At 44.2% G+C, this 18907-nt stretch overlaps 1 long non-coding RNA gene across 1 annotated transcript in view; it reads right to left on the bottom strand.

Moving 5' to 3' along the window:
* LOC132249059 (uncharacterized) overlaps positions 1-18907 on the bottom strand; it is a 160901-nt gene that overhangs the window by 21886 nt on the left and 120108 nt on the right. Inside the window, exon 2 of the long non-coding RNA XR_009460445.1 lies at positions 2283-2336. This is a non-coding gene — a long non-coding RNA (uncharacterized LOC132249059). The remainder of the gene's footprint in view (positions 1-2282; positions 2337-18907) is intronic.

The following is an 18907-nucleotide window of genomic DNA, read 5'->3' as shown; positions in this document are numbered from 1 at the left end:
CACTGCAAACTTGCAGCACGGGGAGAAAATTAGACCCTTGGATATCCAGGGGTCTAAAAAAAGCAAAGTATAAAAAAGCGGGGCAGGGCACAATCCCTGACTGTGCCCTGAGGCAACCGGAGGCTGGGTCCTTCATAGAGATGCTCTGGCTGCCAGAGTGTCTCTATGGTTGCCCCTCGCCCTGGTGCTCAAACACACGGCCAGCCAGGCTGCGTGTATCAGCACCAGGGCTCCGGTGCTGGTAAGTAAGGGGTCGGGGGGCTGGGGGGGGCAACGGCCCTCCCTCCCCCCGCTAGCCCCCCCCCCCCCCCCCGAGTCCCCCTCCTGCTCCTGTGCCGTCCTGTGCTTCCTGGGGGCACTGCTTTTTTTTCCCATTTTCTTTTTCTGGGTTTTTTTTTAAGTGATGGTGGCTGGGGTTGTGGGGGTAGCCTTGGGGGACTGGGGGTGCAAGTTGGGGGGTGGGGCTGGGTGGGGAAGCCATTGGGGGGGGTCTAGGGGAGTGGGGTGGTGGGGCTGGGTGGGGTGGCCATTGTGGGGGGCTGCAGCAGCTGGTGGGGGGTGGAGACAGGTGGAACAGCAATTGGGGGCCTGGGGTGGGGCATGTGGGCCTTGCAGGGGGGGTGGTAGCCCCTGCGGGTGCCATTTAGCCCCCAGTGGGGGGCCGTACCTCTTGTGTGTGGGATGAAACCCCTGTTCGGGGGCCATACCATTTGTGAGAGTGCCAAACCCCCTGTTGGGGGGCTGAACCACTTTTGGGGGGCTGAACCCCCTTTTGGGGGGCTGAACCCTTTGTGTGGGGGCTGACCCCCCTGTTGGGGGATAAACCCCTTGTGTAGGGGCTGAATCCCCTGGTGGGGGGCCATAGCCCTTGTGTGGGGGCCATCACCCTGTGGGAGGGCAGCAAAATATGTATTCATGAATTCATGAAACCTGTATTTAGAGTTCACTTTATAATTATGATAAGACTTGCTTTAACACTGTAGATATATCAATAAAACCTTGTCCAATTGATCGCTGTCTCTCACTCTCTCGCTCTCTCTTTATAGTGGTCTTTTGTTTTACTTGTGGAGGAACATGGATTTGGGCGCATTTTAGAGAGTGATTTTGGGATTTTTTTTATCAGGGATTGTTCAGGTTTCCAATAGGGAACACCAGAATTCCTGTTGGCGAGGCCAGTGGCAGGACCCTGCCTGCTCAGAGCTGGCACCTTGGACCCAGCTGGTTGTGGCTGACCTCCTGGCCAAATGGGGCCAGGAGGACATGCTTTGACAGTTCAAAGCAGGCCACCACACCCAGAACATCTTCTGTATGATAGCTGCCCAGATGGCCGGGCAGGGGGCACAAATGGCAGTAGTGCCACACAAAGGCCAACCCTGCAATTGCAGTCCATTGGCAGCTGGCCCGGAGGGGCAGATGCCTCTACTGGCTCTGTAGTCCCCCTCCGAGTCTGGCAGGTGCACAGATGGCCATAGCCAGGCAGCAGCCCCCACTGCCAGACCCCTGCAGTGGGTAAAGGGTGCAGAGAGCTCTCAGGGCTGCTTCAGCAGTCCAGCTGGTGCAAGGGGTAGTGTCCACAGGTACCGAATGGCTGGGCCCCAGAAGCTCCTGAGAGCTAGTAGCCCTGAGCTACTTGCCAGGGCAGCTTTTTATACTGCTGGGGCCAGGACAAGGCAGCTTTTTATTCTGTTGGGGACAGCGCAGGTGCTGGCCCCAGGCTCTAGCTCCCCCTAGCTGAAGATCCCGGAGGAGCCAGGCAGGGTTATTTTGCCCCAAGTGGCACAATTTGCTCCACAACAAAGTGCATGTCCGAGCACATGTGCTGAGGCAAAAAGCCCCAGCTCAAATTTGCACTGCTTCTATTTGAGCTGCTGCAAGCTCACGTGCTTGCATGCGTGGAAGCGCTCCTGGGGGGACAGCATAGCTCTCTTTGCTATCTGTGCTAAGCAGTTTGTAAGGCATAAACCACACCATCATGCTTGCATGTCACACACAGATATTTCTTTGTATACATGTTAATTAAACTAAGTCATTACACCTGAATTAAGGGACTGTTACCTAAAAGCTATGGGAAACGGTGGCTCTTGTGTGCAAATAGCATAGGAATGTCTTATATAAGTGAATCACCTGATTTCCCAAGTCAAAAATTACATGGTGCCTTCTGGGTTAATTTCTTCCATGTAAGATACTACCAGGACTGCTACTAAAAATATCTGACAGCACATCTAGAACACTGCTACTTTTACATCCTTAAAAGCATACATTTCAGGGGTGGGATTACTCACAAAGTAGCACCTTCCTCCTTGTAAATAGCCATACTGATTTCAATAGGACTGCACCTGAAATAAAAACAACCCAATATTCATAAGCATATCTTAATATAGATTTTCTGAAACAACTTTCTGGTAAGTTGAAAAAGCAAAGACTGATGAAAACACAACTTCTAAGAACGGCTTGTACCCCAGGAAACCACATCCGAACAAGAGAAAACGCCTAGCACATGTAGTGATTCTTGTAACACTTGCAGCTCTAATACATTTGGTAAAGTTCAAATCCTGTTAGACATTTCCAAGAACAAGCGTGGCCCTTGTACTTCACACCAAGGAGGCGAAGAACTATAAGGGGGCGACTAATTCTTCTGCTGCAAGGTACAGGAAATGAATGGGAGTTACAGGGGCACAGCACCTTTAAAAAACAGGTCAATCATTTCGGTGCCTAATAACATATTTCTTTGCCATATGTTAGCCGGTTACCTATGAACTTTTTGGCCTCACAAGTGGCAATTCTGGTCTGATATATCCAGATTTAAAATGGTTGTAATAATGCTTTCCTTTCTTTCCAGAACTGAAAAGAATTAGCTGATGGAAGGCTATACAGTGCATTCTCCATTATCCAGAAAGCACTTGCTGTAGAGCCATCTGGATAAGTGATACTGTAACAAGGCCAGCAGATAGCACAGCATTTTCTCTTTGTTTGCCTGAGATGGCTGCATTCCCTGGGCTGTACCCTTCACTTACAATACTATATGAGGTCCCAGCCTTCAACAGATCAATACTTTTTATTTTATTTTCTACTATTATTATCTTTCTCTTGCAATTTCCTGCCAATTTCTTGACTGTGGCTAGTTACCAGAATGTGTAATTGTGTCAAACCAAAATGGCAGTGACCATTGTTCGAATAATCAAGCATTCAGATAATTGAGGATGTACTGCAATCCACTCCTTACTTAGCACAGGCTTAGCTTGAGGGAATTGTTTACTGCTTTAAAACAAGAAAACAGCAGTGGAAAAAACTAGAGCTGCTGCTCCTCACTACTACTTCCTGCTGCCTGCCACCAAAACATCACAGAAGCCCCCTAGCTCCACAGGCTGAATAAAATGGCTCTGTAGGTCAGATCCAACCCAGGGGTTATATACCCACTAAGTAAAGTACTTATAAGGCACATCCTTACCATACTATGCACTTCACAATCTTAGGTTTATTCATCCCCGCACAATCAGCTAGAGGTAGAGAAGTTAAGAAGAGACATTTCAGAAGAGACAGAAAATGAATAACCCACAGCGCCATACAGAACATTTCTGCTGGACAAAAGAATCAAACCTCAGTCTCCCAAAGACCAATGCCCTAACCACTAAGCCACTCCTCCCCGTCACATACCTAATTTTTTCTCACTTGCTAGACTGTTGGACTAGGCCCTTTGCTGGCATAATCTGCTCTCAGCTCAGAATCTGAAAGGGCCGTGTTTTTACTCTTCTTATCAACACATCCAAGCAGGAACCATCCCTTGAAAAGCAAGGTGGGTAACAATTTCTTGATTGCCTAATGAGGCTGATTTTGACCTGCAGCAGAATCAACCCTGGCTAAGGTGTTCAAAAGAGCTGGGTGCATGATGAATTATTTAGGATCTAATTTACTGTGGTCAAGAGTCTTTCCATTAGTTTCAATGAGCTTTAAACTGAGCTTTAAACTGTCCATTCAGAACAGTTACAGACGCTCAGCAGGGTCAGCTGTCCAAAAAAAAAAAAAAAAAATGAACTTGTAGCAGCACCTAGCAAAAAGGCAAAACCTGTCTTCCTAATGTACAGGTTTTCATTCCTGCTGCTTGGATGCACTGTAAACCCTCCTGTTCCCAGCATGTCTTACTTTCTTTGTTATGAAAACCACAAACACCTTCCAAGCCAGAAAATCCAATATCTCCCCAGGTAATCAAGTTTACAGATAATAAACAGAAAGCATTGTCACTGCTTCCGAAACTCAGATGGCTAAAAGGTTTAAAACTAGATATTCCTGAGCCAGCAATACAGGGAGAGGCATGCTGCTGGGAAAGATCAAAGGAACAATGAACTGGACACATTTACAACTTACTTTTTTTTTTTTTTTGCTTTGTCATTTTATTGCTGTTAGTGAATATGTTAGTTGGACTCCGTCCAATATGTTATCTGCACTCAGTCAAGTCCATGTATGCACCTAGCATAAAATAAGGCCATGCTACACTGTAAACTTCATGTCCCCATGCACATTGCACTGCTCCAGCTTCAGCACTGCCATTTAGCTTGACAGTACCAATTAGCTTGCCACCAAGATAATCAGCCCACCCACAGTACTACACTGCTCTGGTCCAGGAAACAGCTTGGTCTGAGCAGCACAGCATTACTGAGAATGCTGCTGCCGACACAGTAAGTTTATCAGGTTTATGTGGTCTAAGATGAGTAGAAACAAGTAATCCCAAGCATTCAATTCATAACAGATCATTACAATAATATTTAGCTTTTATAGTAGCACTTTTCATCCATAGATCTCCTGGTACTGTTCAAGGGAAGAGAAGTACTGTTATTAACTTGCTAGACTGGAAAAATGGGGCATAAAGAACAAGGTCATATGGCAGGCCAATGGCAGAAGAAGACAGAATTTAGCTCTGAATCTCCACCCAGACTATATAGTCTCCCTATAGCACAAGCAAAAACAACCCCTTTACATACCATTTCAAAGACCCTAATAAAATGAGGTGGCTAAGTAACAAGAACTGTTAACTTACAGTGGTCCTGTAATAATCAGTGAAACTATTTGTGGAGTAAGTTACCACTCAAGATGAGCAAGAAGATCTGTGTCTGGTCACAGATTATAAGAATTCTTTGTCAATCCAAATTTTCAGTAATAATAGTGACTTGGATGTTGTACGGATGATGAACTCACACTTTCCATAATCCAGGAAAACAGAGTGTGCAAGGCATTCATGTGTAATGGAGGACGTGTGTGTGCATATATTCTACAAATCCCTGGTCTCAAATGCACAGACGACGTTAGAATGTATAACCTTCTAAAGGCAGAGATGAGACATTTCCAGTAGAAAAGGGGTTTCTTTCTACCTTTTTTTTTCTTGGGAGGGGGGGTTTGTGGCAAGAGACATATTGGTTTGGACAATCTGTCAAGAAACCATGGGCACAGTCAATTAGAAATTGACTTCATTTCCTGCCACCCTGCATGGGGACTACAAGGGAACAAGGTGCACACCTTCAGGGTAGCTCCAGCCACATGGACTGCCCCAGGGTTGGGGCTCTTAGGATTTTCCATCGTGGAACCAGGAGTCTCAGAGCTGGGGAAAGCCTGAGAAATCCGACTTTTTTAAAGCCCCTCAAAGTTTGGGCTCCAAGTTTTGAACTAAGAGATTGTCAGTCTGGAGCCTGTGTGGTATTTCTGAAGATAGGTCTACCTAGTACCACTCTGCTGCTGGGAAGACACCCATACCTGAGCACACCCCACCCTCCCACTTCCATTCACATGCATTAACCTCAGAATTGCCCTCAAGCATGCTGGAGACCAAGGTCTTGAATGTGACCATGGAAGGGTGCTCTTGGAGTGGCTTCACCACCACATTTCTCAGTTTTGGCATATACTAACCAGAGCACATAAGCGGGGCATGCTGAGGAGGAAGTCCTACTAGCAATGGCTGGGACAGTGTGCACATATTCTCAGAGCGTTTATGTTCCTTTGGTCTGCAGCCAGGAGCCTGATAATCTTGTGGGCTCTCAGGACTTCCATGCTCAATCTGCAGAGCTGAGAGTCCTGGTCCTCAGGGTTTAATGGGGAGCTGGGAGAATAGACTCCCAGAGTCCTGGCCCATGGTCTAGAAATTATTTTCAGGTCCTCCGATCTGGAGAAAGCCAAGGGTGCTGGGGAAGATTCTAGGTAGAAATGATACAGCAAAGGAGCAGTAGAAAGTATAGCTTTAGGTATAATACTGTTTTCCTTATTTTTATGAAGTTCCTTGTTCAGTTTTAGAGGAAAGTGCCTCCTGTGATTCTTTGCCCTTGTCAATGCACAGTGAGTCTCACACTGCCATTTTTACAGTCATTTTAAACACTTGAATTTGGAGATTAGTCATTCATCACTGGAGTGAAAACAAAGAAAATGTAAACAGCTAATGCTTTGCCCAGACATATGCAAGAGCCAGTGTGGGAAAGGATGAGATATAAAAGCTTGTGTGATCATATTTCCATTCATTAAAATGAAACCTTTCACAACAATCCCCAACATGCATTTTTAAGTATCACCATTCATTTAAAGTTCGCCCATACAATTATCAAATATGTAAGATTTATGATATCAGGCACCTCCTCAGGTGGATGTATTTGGAATTGGCAGTGTTTAATTATTAACTGATTCAGCAGTAATTGACTTTCTAGATATATTCTCAATTCAGGAATATGCACAGCAGAAGGAAAAGGCAAGCTAAGCCGACTTAAAGAACCAAAAGGATAAGAAGAAAATCAGGTGGCAAATGGTTTCTTCTGTACACATGAAATAGCCTGGATTCCAACTATGACCAAATGCACACCCAGTGCACCAGAACTGAAAGGAAAAGCACATTGAGAAGATACAGCAAGTGCTGCAAAAGTGATGTTGATTCCCCTTGTCCTCATGCCACTCACCACTTTGACCCCCCTCCGCCTCCCACCCCCCCCCCCCCCCCCCATATCAGGAAAAGAAAATTGTCATGCTTGATGGGCTCAGGCTGGACCGGCACTCTAATACTATGCTCAAAATCAGTGAGGAGGAGGAGATGCCACCACTGCTTCCTGCTTACAGCCATCCCTCTGATGTGGGAGACCTGTTTTGAAGCATGAAGTTGAACTGAGATCTCCCACTTTGTAGAGAAGCATATTGAGAAGAAGCTTGGATATTGTGGGGTGGATGGTTCCCGGTGTCTTCTGTTGATTCTGTTCCCTTATGCAAAAAAGAGGTGGATGCTTATGAGAATGGGGATGAGAATCCACTTGACCTTCTCCCCAAATGCCTTAAGAGGCTATTGGCCCTTCTTCTCTCTTTTTGGCCTGTTTATATTTTAAATATATCTACAACATGGAGAAACATCAACAGGAGAGATTTAGGATATTCTACCCCAAAACACCTCACCACACATTATTCAGGACACTATCCTGAGAAGTGGGAAACCTTGGTTCAAATGTTTTGATATGGAGTGGATCTGACCACAGATCTCTCACATCCCAGGTGACTGCTCTAATCAGTAAGCCATTGGGTAAAATAAGAGAGAGAAGCTCCTTCTCAGTCTTGTGAATCTAGCCTCTTGTTTTCACTAAAAATGCCAAAAAATGAAATAAAACAATTTGTTTTTGGTCAAGTAAATCATTTCAGAGCAAATTATGTTCTTTCACCAACAATTCCGGGCTAACCTGACGTATTATTTTCCCCTCTGATTTTTCCAGTTCAGCCATTAAACAAACTGAAAAACCAGTTATTCACACAGTACTAATTATGTGTGATGAATGGCTCCTGCAGCACAAGCTGCCCCACTACCTCCCCTAAGCCCGCCCTACATATTACAGGTATTGCACAATTAACTGGCTAATTATGCTAAGATCAGCTACACATGCAAACTACCTATCATGCCATTAAAAGGTCCAACCAGCTATAAAGATCTCCCCACTGGCTGGGAGATCACAGCAACTGTCTCTCTTAGTCATGGGGGTGCATGGGGCACCCCTCAGCTCAGGGGGCTCCCAGCCATGGGTGCTTGCTTCTTCCTGGTGCAGGGGCAACCCAGGATTGGGCTCCCCTTGCACCGGTAATAAGTTGTGATGGGATCTAATGCATGATCCCACGATCATGCCTCCTGCCATGTATGTGTGGCATGGCAGGAGGTGCAATTGGGTGGATCATGCATTAGAACCCACCATGGTTTTACCTGCATCTGGAAAGGGTCCCTTTTAACAGCCCCAAATACCTTCTGAACAGGATGAGTAGCAACCCATTGCCCTGTAAAACACTGCTGGAACGGGACTTTGGGGAAGATGAGTAATGGCCTAACACTGGATGCACGAAATAGAGCCACTCAAATAAACACACACAATATAAACACTAAACAACCCCATCTATGCACATCAAAGCTGTCACCTGAGTCTCCAAGAAGTTTGTGGGTTAGGGACAACAGGCTTGTTGGGGGCTTCTTATTGCACAAGCTTCTATCTCCACTTCCAAGGAATTAAAATCCCCTCTCTTTGTTCTTTCAAGAAGCTTTTTGTGAACATCTGCCCCGTCCCCTTGCTGACTAACAAGTTCAGACCATCCCAACTTTACTGAGAGCAGTAACATAGTGTACCCTCTGTGTGTCCCTTCTCAGGTTATCAGCTTCCATTTCCGATTTAAATAATACCTCCACCCTGCTCCCACAATTTACTGGAGAGCACTGGCAACTAATTCTGTTCAAAACAAAGCCTAACTATAGAGCCAGTTACATGAAATCACATGACTAAACCAGCTAAACTAACTTCCTCTAATCTAATCCAACCTATTAGTGCCTGGCAGTTCTCCAGCAGTGTGATTAAGGAGGAAAAATAACTCAAAAGGTGCTTTAGGACCACGTTCACAGATGTGCTGGAGCACCTGCACTTCCATCAGCATGAGCTGGGGCCACGAGTACTCAGCCCTCTTGCAAATCACTCATCCTCAACTTGCTTCAGTATCACTTTCACTTGATTGGTTTTATTTTTATCCATCAAAGTCAAATTCTCCACAACAATGATGTCAATCTCTCTCTTATCTGTAGACCAGGATTTGCATTTGAAACATCTAGCACTTCTACAACTACTTCTAGAAAAGTAATCATTGCATATTTTTTGACTCTGCACCTGTAATTTCAACCAATGCCCTGATCATTGCTGGGTAGCAGATGGGCTTAAAACCATGGATTCAACTTCTGGATCTGGTTGCTGGCTGTAGTATTGACTCCTTGTTTACCTTGGATAAGAACTGTATGACCATAAAATGGAGGTGAGAATACCCTCACCCTTTATCTGCCTTGTCTCCTTGGATTTTAAGGTTTGTGGGGCAGAGGTGATCTCTGTGTGCCTGGAGAGCACTGAGGACAGTCTCAGCTGAGGTCCAGAAGTGCTACTAGAATAGAAATATTTTTTTCTAGAGTTCTTTTTGGTGAAAGGCCTAGCATGAGCCAAATACAGGCTTACTACAGAAATATCACCCCAAACACTTGTCCATATGATGCATGGCCACATTGAAGCTAGTAGCATTTCCTTTTGCAGACCATCCCTGAAAGGAGAACAAATCATCTGAACAGAATCAGTGTGGGCATTGGGGCTGACTGACATGCTACAGAGGCATGATACTATTGCACCCTGTTCAGGACCCTGAAAATCTATTAATGCATCTACTTCTGTAAAACACCATCATCTCATCCTTCAGACTAAGTTGCAAAAAAGCAACAAAGAGGAGGAGAACCCACCCATCTTCTGCATTAACCACTTTTCATGGACTCAAACAGGGTGGAATAAGCTAGCAGTTAGGTGCCTACATCCATGTATGTACTTATGAGGTGGAAAAGAAGCTGGTCTTCAGTGCCTTTGTACTTCTTAGTGCACAATGTATGCAGGGCTGGATTTCCACTGATTCTGGGAAAGAGGAAGTGTCAGGGTTAAGACAGAACAACTCTCTCATGCTGCCTTGTTTTTGGACCTTTTAGTTGGAAGATCATAGGATCGTAGACAATGAGGATTGGACGGGATTTCAGGAGGTCATCTAGTCCAGCCCCCTGCTCAAAGCAGGACCATCCCCAACTAGATCATCCCAGCCAAGGCTTTCCCTACCCAGGTCTTAAACACCTCTGAAGAGGGCTTCTTCCACCTCTCTGGGTAACTTGTTCCAGTGTTTTACTAGCCTCCTAGTGAGAAAGTTTTTCCTAATAGCTAAACTAAATTTCCCTGGTTGTTGCTCTTTGTTCTGTCATCTACCACCGAGAACAGTCCAGCTCCATTCTCTTTTGAACCCCCCTTTAGGTAGTTGGTGGCTGCTATTAAGTTCCCTCTCAGTCTTCTCTTCTCCAGACTAAAAAAGCCCAGTTTCCTCACCTCTCCTCAGAAGTCACGTCCCCCAGCCCCGTCACCATTTTTGTTGCCCTCCACTGAACTTTCTTCAATTTGTCCATATCCTTTCTGTAGTAGGGGGCCCAAACTGAACACAGTACTCCAGATGTGGTCTCACCAATGCTGAATAGAGGGGAATAATCACTTCTCTTGACCTACTGGCAACACTCCTACCAAGGTAGCCCAGCATGCCATTAGTCTTCTTGGCAACAAGGGCGCACTGCTGGCTCATAAGATGCCTCAAGATGCCCATCACATGACTAAAAGGGAAGAACATTAACAACCAAAAAGGCCCATAACAAGAAGCAGGTTGATTTGACTTGGTTGGCAATTTTCATATGTGCTACTGCCTAATGACACAACGAGAAGAGAAGCTCAGAACTTTCTTGTCTTCCTGTGGTTCAAAGTGGTTTTTCTTTACATTTGCCTTCGGAAAGTGTCATGTCACATGACCCCATGACTCTTGCATCAGGACTCAATGTTCACACACAAACTGATTCTTTGTTGATTACACAACCTAAAACCAGAAGAAAGTAAATGGGGAACGGAAATAAGGTTTTAATTTGGTGGAAACTAAGTTTCCAGGAGATCTTTAAATAAGTTCTCCTTCCCCTACCCCACTTAGGGATTGGGGAGTAACTGTGAGAAAGAAAGAGATGGAATAATTGTGCTTCAACTGAAACAAGAAATAAGGTAAAATCAGCACAGCCATGCTCTTGGTTAGGTCAACATAACCGAAATTTATTGTGAATCTATGTTTCTAAGGCAGAAGACAGGGCAGGGTGGCACCTTATGAGCTAACTCATTCATAGCATCTGGCCAAGTAGACTATAGCCTACAAGAGGTCATGCCTCTCTGAACAAGCTAGTCTATAAGGTACCACCCTGCCCTACTTCCTGCTTAACTTTAGACTAGTCTCCTTAATTATCTCTTTCTACATATGTTTCTTACATACTGTTCTGTTCACACGGTATATTGATGTCACCTACAGCAGCCACCACTAAAGATCCACAGTCTCAAAAACCTGTCAATAGTTGACAAGAGTCTCAGGACTATACCATCTGAGATGCTGCACTTATAAATAAGGCTTCAGAGTCCCCTTCTAGAGGTTTTCAAGAAGAGGCAGGATGAGCATCTCTTTGGGGTGGTTTTAGAACAGCCACTCCAGTATCTGTACAGGAGGTTGCACTAAATGACTCTTGAGATCCTCAGGGGAATGCTGTTGCATGCTCTTATAAACAGCAACTTTTTAATCTCAGTAAGCCTATGATTTTCTTTGAAGAAAATGAATTTCTAAGTACAATCTTTGCTATGCCCTGGAAATGCATCCATTCACAAGGTCACTGAAGTCAAGAGAAAAACTCCTATTGACTTCAATGGGTTTGGGATCAGGACAAATTCAAATGACTTTTGTCTCTGGGGAATATCCACTTTTTAAACTGTAGGTATTTTTCAAAGCATTTTTGGAGAAAAAAAATCAAAGTCTCTCTCTAGGGCTGAATACACATGATTTTGGAGGTTCCTCTTTTTCACCTTGTGGGAATATATATAACTGTGAGATTTCTACTTGCTGCACATCGAGGTTAAATGGGGTCAAATAAATTAAAGAGGTCAGTGAATTACACAGAACCTATTTCACAGTGCAGTGAAAGAGAGAAAGTCTGTGCTTTATTGTTACCAAAGTAAACCATTCAAGAAGCCATGTAAATGAGTTGACTTGAAAAAAGGTGATTTGACCATGACTGGTTCACACTTAGCTCCTTAGGGTTTGCAGCTTTTACTGTGTGATACAGTGGCACTTGTAACTGCACGTGCTGCTTCAAATAACTGGGAAGAGATCCAGTAGGAAGAGATTTTGCCCATGGTGATTAGACCGTCTTTAAATCTTGAACACACTGTTTGCCCTTTAGCCATGATTTTCTAGGTGGGCTGAATTCGTTAAAGGAAATGGACCATTACAATTATTATGATGTGAATTTGCTTTATTCTTGGTAGGTTTGTATGAGTAACTTCCTTTGATCTTGTATACAGATGCTGTAAAGATTTACAGGTTTTCTCTGATAAAAAAAAAAAATCTCCAATTTTCAGAATTAAAAAAGTAACCCAAAATTCACATTTTTCTGTGATTAAAATGAAACACTGCTACTATTAGTAGAAACAATGGGCACAAGCTGATTGAAGATTGCTTCGGACTAGACATAAGAAAAAACTTCTTTAAGTTTTTAAAGTCGAGTGCTGAGGGTTGGAACAGGCTTCCCCCAGAGGTGGCACTGTTACCCATCCTGGAGATCTTCAAAAAGCATCTGGATGCCCATCTTGCTGGGGTCATCTGAGCTCAGCAGTCTTCCCTGCCCAAGTGCAGGAGGGCTTGTAATGTCCATTACAGCCCCTAAAAAACTATGAAGTCTTATTCTATTACCAGGAATAGCTTCTATAACCTGAAGTCCTTCAATGGGTTAGCTGCTTTTTTCTCTCTTCTACCCACCTTGCCTCTCATGGCAATGCCCCCTTTTGTCTCCTTTCTATTTAGCAGCTCTGCTTCCTGCAGTCCTTTCGCAGCACCTGATGAAGTGAGCCCTCTACTTACAAAAGCTTATGTTATACAGTTAGTCTGATTCAGTCCATAAAATGCAAATCCACCCTGGCTTCTACCTTTTTTGGTGGGGGGTGGGAGGGGAAACAGGGCAGAAGACTGTGATTATCAGTTGAGAAGAGGAATAGGCCTTTGAAGATGTTTAATCTGATCGAGGGAAAATGAAAATAGTTTTTGACCATTTTTATTGCATGGTATAGTACCTATGAGGAGCAACTTTGTCCCTTCCTGCCCTTTCTGTTTCATCAATAAAGGGAAGTTCAATGTAAGTAGACCACACTGGATTAGACTTTCTGCCACGTGTCACAAGTTGCCTCAATAGCTAGATAAGAGGCACCTGGTGCTGAAATACCCAACAGAAAAAAAAAAAACTGGCTGCAACTTTTTTCTCATTAAAGAGATTCCTCACATTATCCTGGGAATTTTGGACAGTAACAACTAAAATTCTGCTCACCCCAAAATATTACAGCAAAAACCAGATAATTTGGGGCAAGCTAAGATAAATCAATACTTTTACCTTCCTTTGACTGAGGTATGTGGTGTTGAGCGTTTGGGATGATCTGAACTCCAGGCTCAAAGTGAAAGTGGTCTTCTGAGACTGCTGGTGCCAGAACTGAAGTGAGATTTCACACAGTATCATGGAAAGAAGAACTGCTAGGTTTAGCACATCTTAAGACCTGGCTTAATAGGAAACCAAAAGCTTTTAAAAAGTGCAGCTGTTAGATTAGTGAGGCCCCCTGGTTCACATACAAGCTTTTGACAAAAATGGTTAGAATTTTATATCTGAAATGAAAACACAAATCAAAATGTTTGCAGTGTGTGAAGCACTGTCTTGCCAGTATCCACAAACGTCTGGAATAGTGCACAGCTCCATCCCTAGGACTCTTCTAACCAGTTCCAGGTAACTGCAAGCACCCTACCTTCCTACCTTACCTTCCTTATTGTTGAAAGGGAGAGGAATTTTGTATAGATAGGAAGGGGGATGGGAGCAAAATGGGTAGAGTTGTCCTGATATGTTAAGGCAGTGGTTCTCAACCTTTTCAAACTCAAGACAGCCTTCAGAAAATGGCAGCTATTAGATTTAACCTGCTTCTTGACTACGGAAAAAATAAATCAAGCAATTTTTTCTGTTGCAAAGAACAGAGAAGGTCCACAACAGGTCAGAAAGTTTTTGACACGATGGATCCTAGTTGAACTCTCTGGATTTATCTCATGACTCTTTCATAAGCACTTGCACACCTAATAGTGCGTGGCACCCTTAAAAAAATCTCGTGACACCCTGATTGAAAATCACTGTACTAAAGGGTGGCGATTACTGCTGTTGTCATTACTGGACTAAGACTTAATTCTCCATTGCCTTGAACTTTGTATGAGCCTTTTGCCAGTGCAAAATTGGGTACAAAGTGCTCTCTTTCTGATTGATGAGGGTGGTAGTGACTAGGAAACATGGCCTTCTGGTTAGGATGCTAATCTAGAACTAGAAAGGAAGTCACTCAGTTCTTTCATTTCCCATATTTGCAATACTTACAAATCTTTTTAGGCATCATCTCAATCAGAGTTGCAAGGCCTAAGTGACTAAGGTAGCTAAGTCCCATTTTCAAAAGAAACCCAGGCATTTAGGGGTCTAAGACCATGTTAAATTTAAAGTCCCCAGTGGCAGCACTTTCAAGCATGCTGCATTGCTGTGTGTACAGTGCCTCCTAAACTGGAAACAATGTAGGTGCTTCTACACAAGCCCTGCAGGAAGGCTAATTAACAGGGCTAATTAGGCCGACAGCCTAAGTAGGACAACTACCAGGCAGACTGCTTCAGGAAATCGCTTATATAGAGCGCTGTGGTTTGCATGTTTAACGGTGCCGTTGATAAGAATAGTAAGTTAATTTTGTAGACATAGCACAAGTGTCCTAAACATCTTTAAAAATCTGGGCGTCATCCCCTCTGTGTCTCAGGTCCTTTTCTGCCACATGGGGGTAACAGCACGTCCACGCCGTACTGAGGTATTGAGGTTCAGAAGTAATGAGCAGGCTACAGACGGACCCTGGTAGGACTGCACAAAGCCATGGAGATCTGGGCCCCTTGTGTTCTAGCATGTCTGATACTCTCTGATCTGAAACATCTTGTGAGGACAGGCACTTTTTGCCAGTACTCGCGTTTTCTGGAAAGACCACAAGGACAAATGTTGTCATGATATTTCAGTTTCTCCCATTTCCAGTCCCAGCCAAAAGGAGGAAGTTGAAAAAGTTTACAAAGTGAATATAACCAAACCGTTTTCTGCCTATTAAAAGATTTTTGAGTTCAAAGTCTGAGTGAAGGGCTGGGACTAAGGTTCGACTTCACCCTAGCTGGCTCTCACACCCCTAATTAGAATCAAGTTCTTTCTACGTAAATAACATTTAAATGGAACTATTTTTGACCTCGGGTCCTGCACTCTGCTGGCAGTGCCCTTTCATTAGGAATTAGTCGAACCGATGCTGAGTAAACACATTGTGCGCGTTGCGACAGCTCTGATGTGGTTTCTGTTAATTACTCTTTTTAACCTATTGCAGTCATGTGCTGGTAGCCACACACACAACGGGGCTCCTTGGAAAAGGGAAGATTATGGGGGAATTGCACAGAAATTCTGAAAAGAAGAGACAGCATAAAGACATGCTGTAAAGGTTGTTTGAACTTATGTCCGATACAGTAATTAGAGGGTACAAATGATAATGATACTTAGCACTTAGGGAGCACTTTAGATTGTCAAAGTGCTGCAAACATTAAACAATTAATCATATAGTCAGGCCCTTCTCATCTCCCCTGTCACCTTCTTGCTGCCTCTGCTCCACCAATGATACCCACTTCCATTTGTCCATTGGTCAGGTTCTCTAAGCCTTCTTTCACACCGGCTCATATGCATAGATGCGCCCATGTGGTAATGCACCTTATTCAGTAAGCATGCTTAGATGCCTGCCAGAACTGAAGCCCTAAAAACTGAAGACATTACCTTCCTCTTCAGTTCCCTCCACCAGACCAACATCTGCTGCGAGCCCTGCAAGAAGTTAGCCAGCAATTAAGGCTTCGGTTGCATGTTGGTCGAGGATACCTGCGCAACCGCTACTTGTGCAACTCCCTCATTACAATACAATTATCTCTCCTTCCCTTTTTATCATTATACTCACTTACCTTTGGTTAACTAATGTTTATAGACAGCTCCTAGTAGAACGGATCCCTCATCTTCATTTGACATTAGTATCATTCAGAGCCTAAATAATCATGCTAATAATAATTTTAAAAAGATCAAACATCAAAAGAATTGAATGAGAGACCCCACACCCTCTAAAATTCAAATCCAGACACTTGTTAAGTGTCTATAAGCTTTTTGAGATCAGGGACATTACTCAGATAAATCTGAACCTCACTTCCCATTGGAGCAGCTCAGCTGGGGAACTACATCATAGATATAGCAGTAACAAACTTGCTTAATGGAAGATGAGCCCTAATTTCGGCACCCAGGTTTAAGGCTCTCTTCTCTCATCTTTCATATTTGTAAAGTGGGAAACATTCCTCTTAAAACTATCAATTATTAGCATAACTATTACTGCCTGAAAAACACTGAAGCTTGGAGATGAAAGGTGCTTTGTAAGTGCAAAATATTCTCCATACAGCCACAGACTGACTAACTTGACAACATGCTCAAATCAAAAGAGAGATTATCAAATGCACATAGTTAAAGGGATCATGCTGATCAAGTAAAACATTGTCATGAGATAATGGTGTCCTGCTGCTACATAAATGCTGAGGCATTAATAGCAAATAAACATCATGGAAAAATTGGAGGATTTTCTATTCAAAGCAGGAAGCATTCATCCTTTCACAAACAACATTCGATTGATGTAACACTATTACACCAAGGCACTGATGTAGATTGAATCATTTTATGTGACAGATATTTGTGCAGTAGAGTAGCAATAACTACACTGTTATTGTACTGTTCCTTTCCAGCAGCAAACCAGAAGAACGGCTTAACCTGTGGAAATGAAAACACTTTCAGACACATATTATCTTTCAATATTCCACTGCTGGCATGAGGCTAGGGGTTTGTCTGTATGGGGAAAGCCACTGTGAAATAAGCCAGGGTACAAATTTAAAAGAACAAGAGCTGTATGATTGCTCAGAGCTCCAGTATGAAACTGGAATAGGCCTGTTGAAAGTCTCTGTGTTAGGATCAGAGGGGAGACAACAAGGGTGATGTTGTGGTGTGCCTGCTATAGACCACCAGACCAGGAGGATGGGGTGGACGAGGCTTTCTACAAACAGCTAGCACAAGTTTCCCGATCACAGGCCCTGGTTCTCGTAGGAGACTTCAGCCACCCTGACATCTGCTGGCAGAGCAATACAGCCATGCACAGGCAATCCAGGAAGATTTTGGAGAGTACTGGGGACAACTTCCTGGTGCAAGTGCTGGAGCAGCCAACTAAGGGCCACACTCTTCTTGACCTGCTGCTCACAAACAGGGAAGAATTGGTGGGGAACATAGTAGTGGATGGAAACTTGGGCAGCAGTGCCCACAAGATGATTGAGATCAGGATCCTGAGGAAAGGAAGGATGGAGAGCAGCAGAGTAAGGACTCTGGACTTCAGAAAAAGCAGGCTTCGTCTCAGGGAACCAATGGGTGGGATCCCCTGGGAAGCCAGACTGCTGGGGAGAGGAGTCCAGGAGAGCTGGCTGTACTTTAAAGAAACCTTACTGAGAGTACAGGAACAAATCATCCTCGTGCGCAGGACGACTAGAAAGTATGACAAAAGACCAGCTTGGCTTAGCAGAAAACTCTTTGGTGAGCTTAAACACAAAAAAGGAAGTTTACAAGAAGTGGAAGCTTGGACAGATGACTAGGGAGGGGCTGCTAGCAAATGGAGTCTGCATGGGCTGGATTTGGCTTGCAGGCCGGACTTTGCCCAACCCTGCTGCAGAGTATCTGCAACTCCACCCAGCTTGGTGTCGTCCACAAATTTCATAAGCGTGCACTCAATCCCATCATTTAAATCATTACTGAAGATATTAAACAATACTAGACGTAGGACAGACCCTTGGGAAGTTTATAAGAAGTTGAAACTTGGACAAATAACTAGGGAAGAATATAAGAGCATTGCTCAGACATGCAGGGATGAAGTCAAGAAGACCAAAGCACAATTGGAGTTGCAGCTAGCAAGGAACTTGAAGGGTAACAAGAAGGGTTTCTACAAGCATGTCAGCAACAAGAGGCGGATCAGGGAAAGTGTGGGAAGCAACATAGTGACAGAGGATGCAGAAGAGACTGAAGTGCTCAATGCCTTTTTCACCTCAGTCTTCACAGGCAAGGTCAACTCCCAGACTACTGCACCTGGCGGCAGTTTGGGGAGGATGTGAATAGACCACAGAGGCAAAAGAGCAGGTTAGGGGCTATTTAGAAAAGCTGGATGTGTACAAGGCCAGATGGGATGCACCTGAGAGTGCTGAAGGAGTTGGCCGATGTGACTGCAGAGTCACTGGCCATCATCTTTGAAGCTGGAAGAAGTCCTGGACTGCCAGCTAGTCCTTCACTGGAGCACCTTCATTCCCCAGCCAGCTCCTCCACGGCACATTGGGCTGGGTTGGAGTAGCACCAGGCTGGCAGGCTGACCTCTAGGCCTCCTGCCACCTGGGGCTGCTCTGACCCAGCTCAACCTGCTGCGGTCCCAGGTGCTCATGTAAACACAGTGCCCAGGAACAATAAACTCTGTTGCAATACATGCTGGAGTTTATTTCTGTGCACTAATAGCATGTGTAGATGCACCCACTAGTAGCAAGTTTCTGTGCTTTGGATTCATTTAGATTCAAAAGGATTCACAAAGGTTTGTAGGCCCGCTTAAAATGTAGAGCTCAATCCTGCAAGACTAAGCATCTTTTTGAAGATGATAAATATTAT

The sequence above is a fragment of the Alligator mississippiensis genome, chromosome 3 (genome assembly GCF_030867095.1).
Source record: "Alligator mississippiensis isolate rAllMis1 chromosome 3, rAllMis1, whole genome shotgun sequence".
Taxonomy (NCBI): Eukaryota; Metazoa; Chordata; order Crocodylia; family Alligatoridae; genus Alligator; species Alligator mississippiensis.
This window is presented reverse-complemented; position numbering and strand designations above follow the sequence as displayed.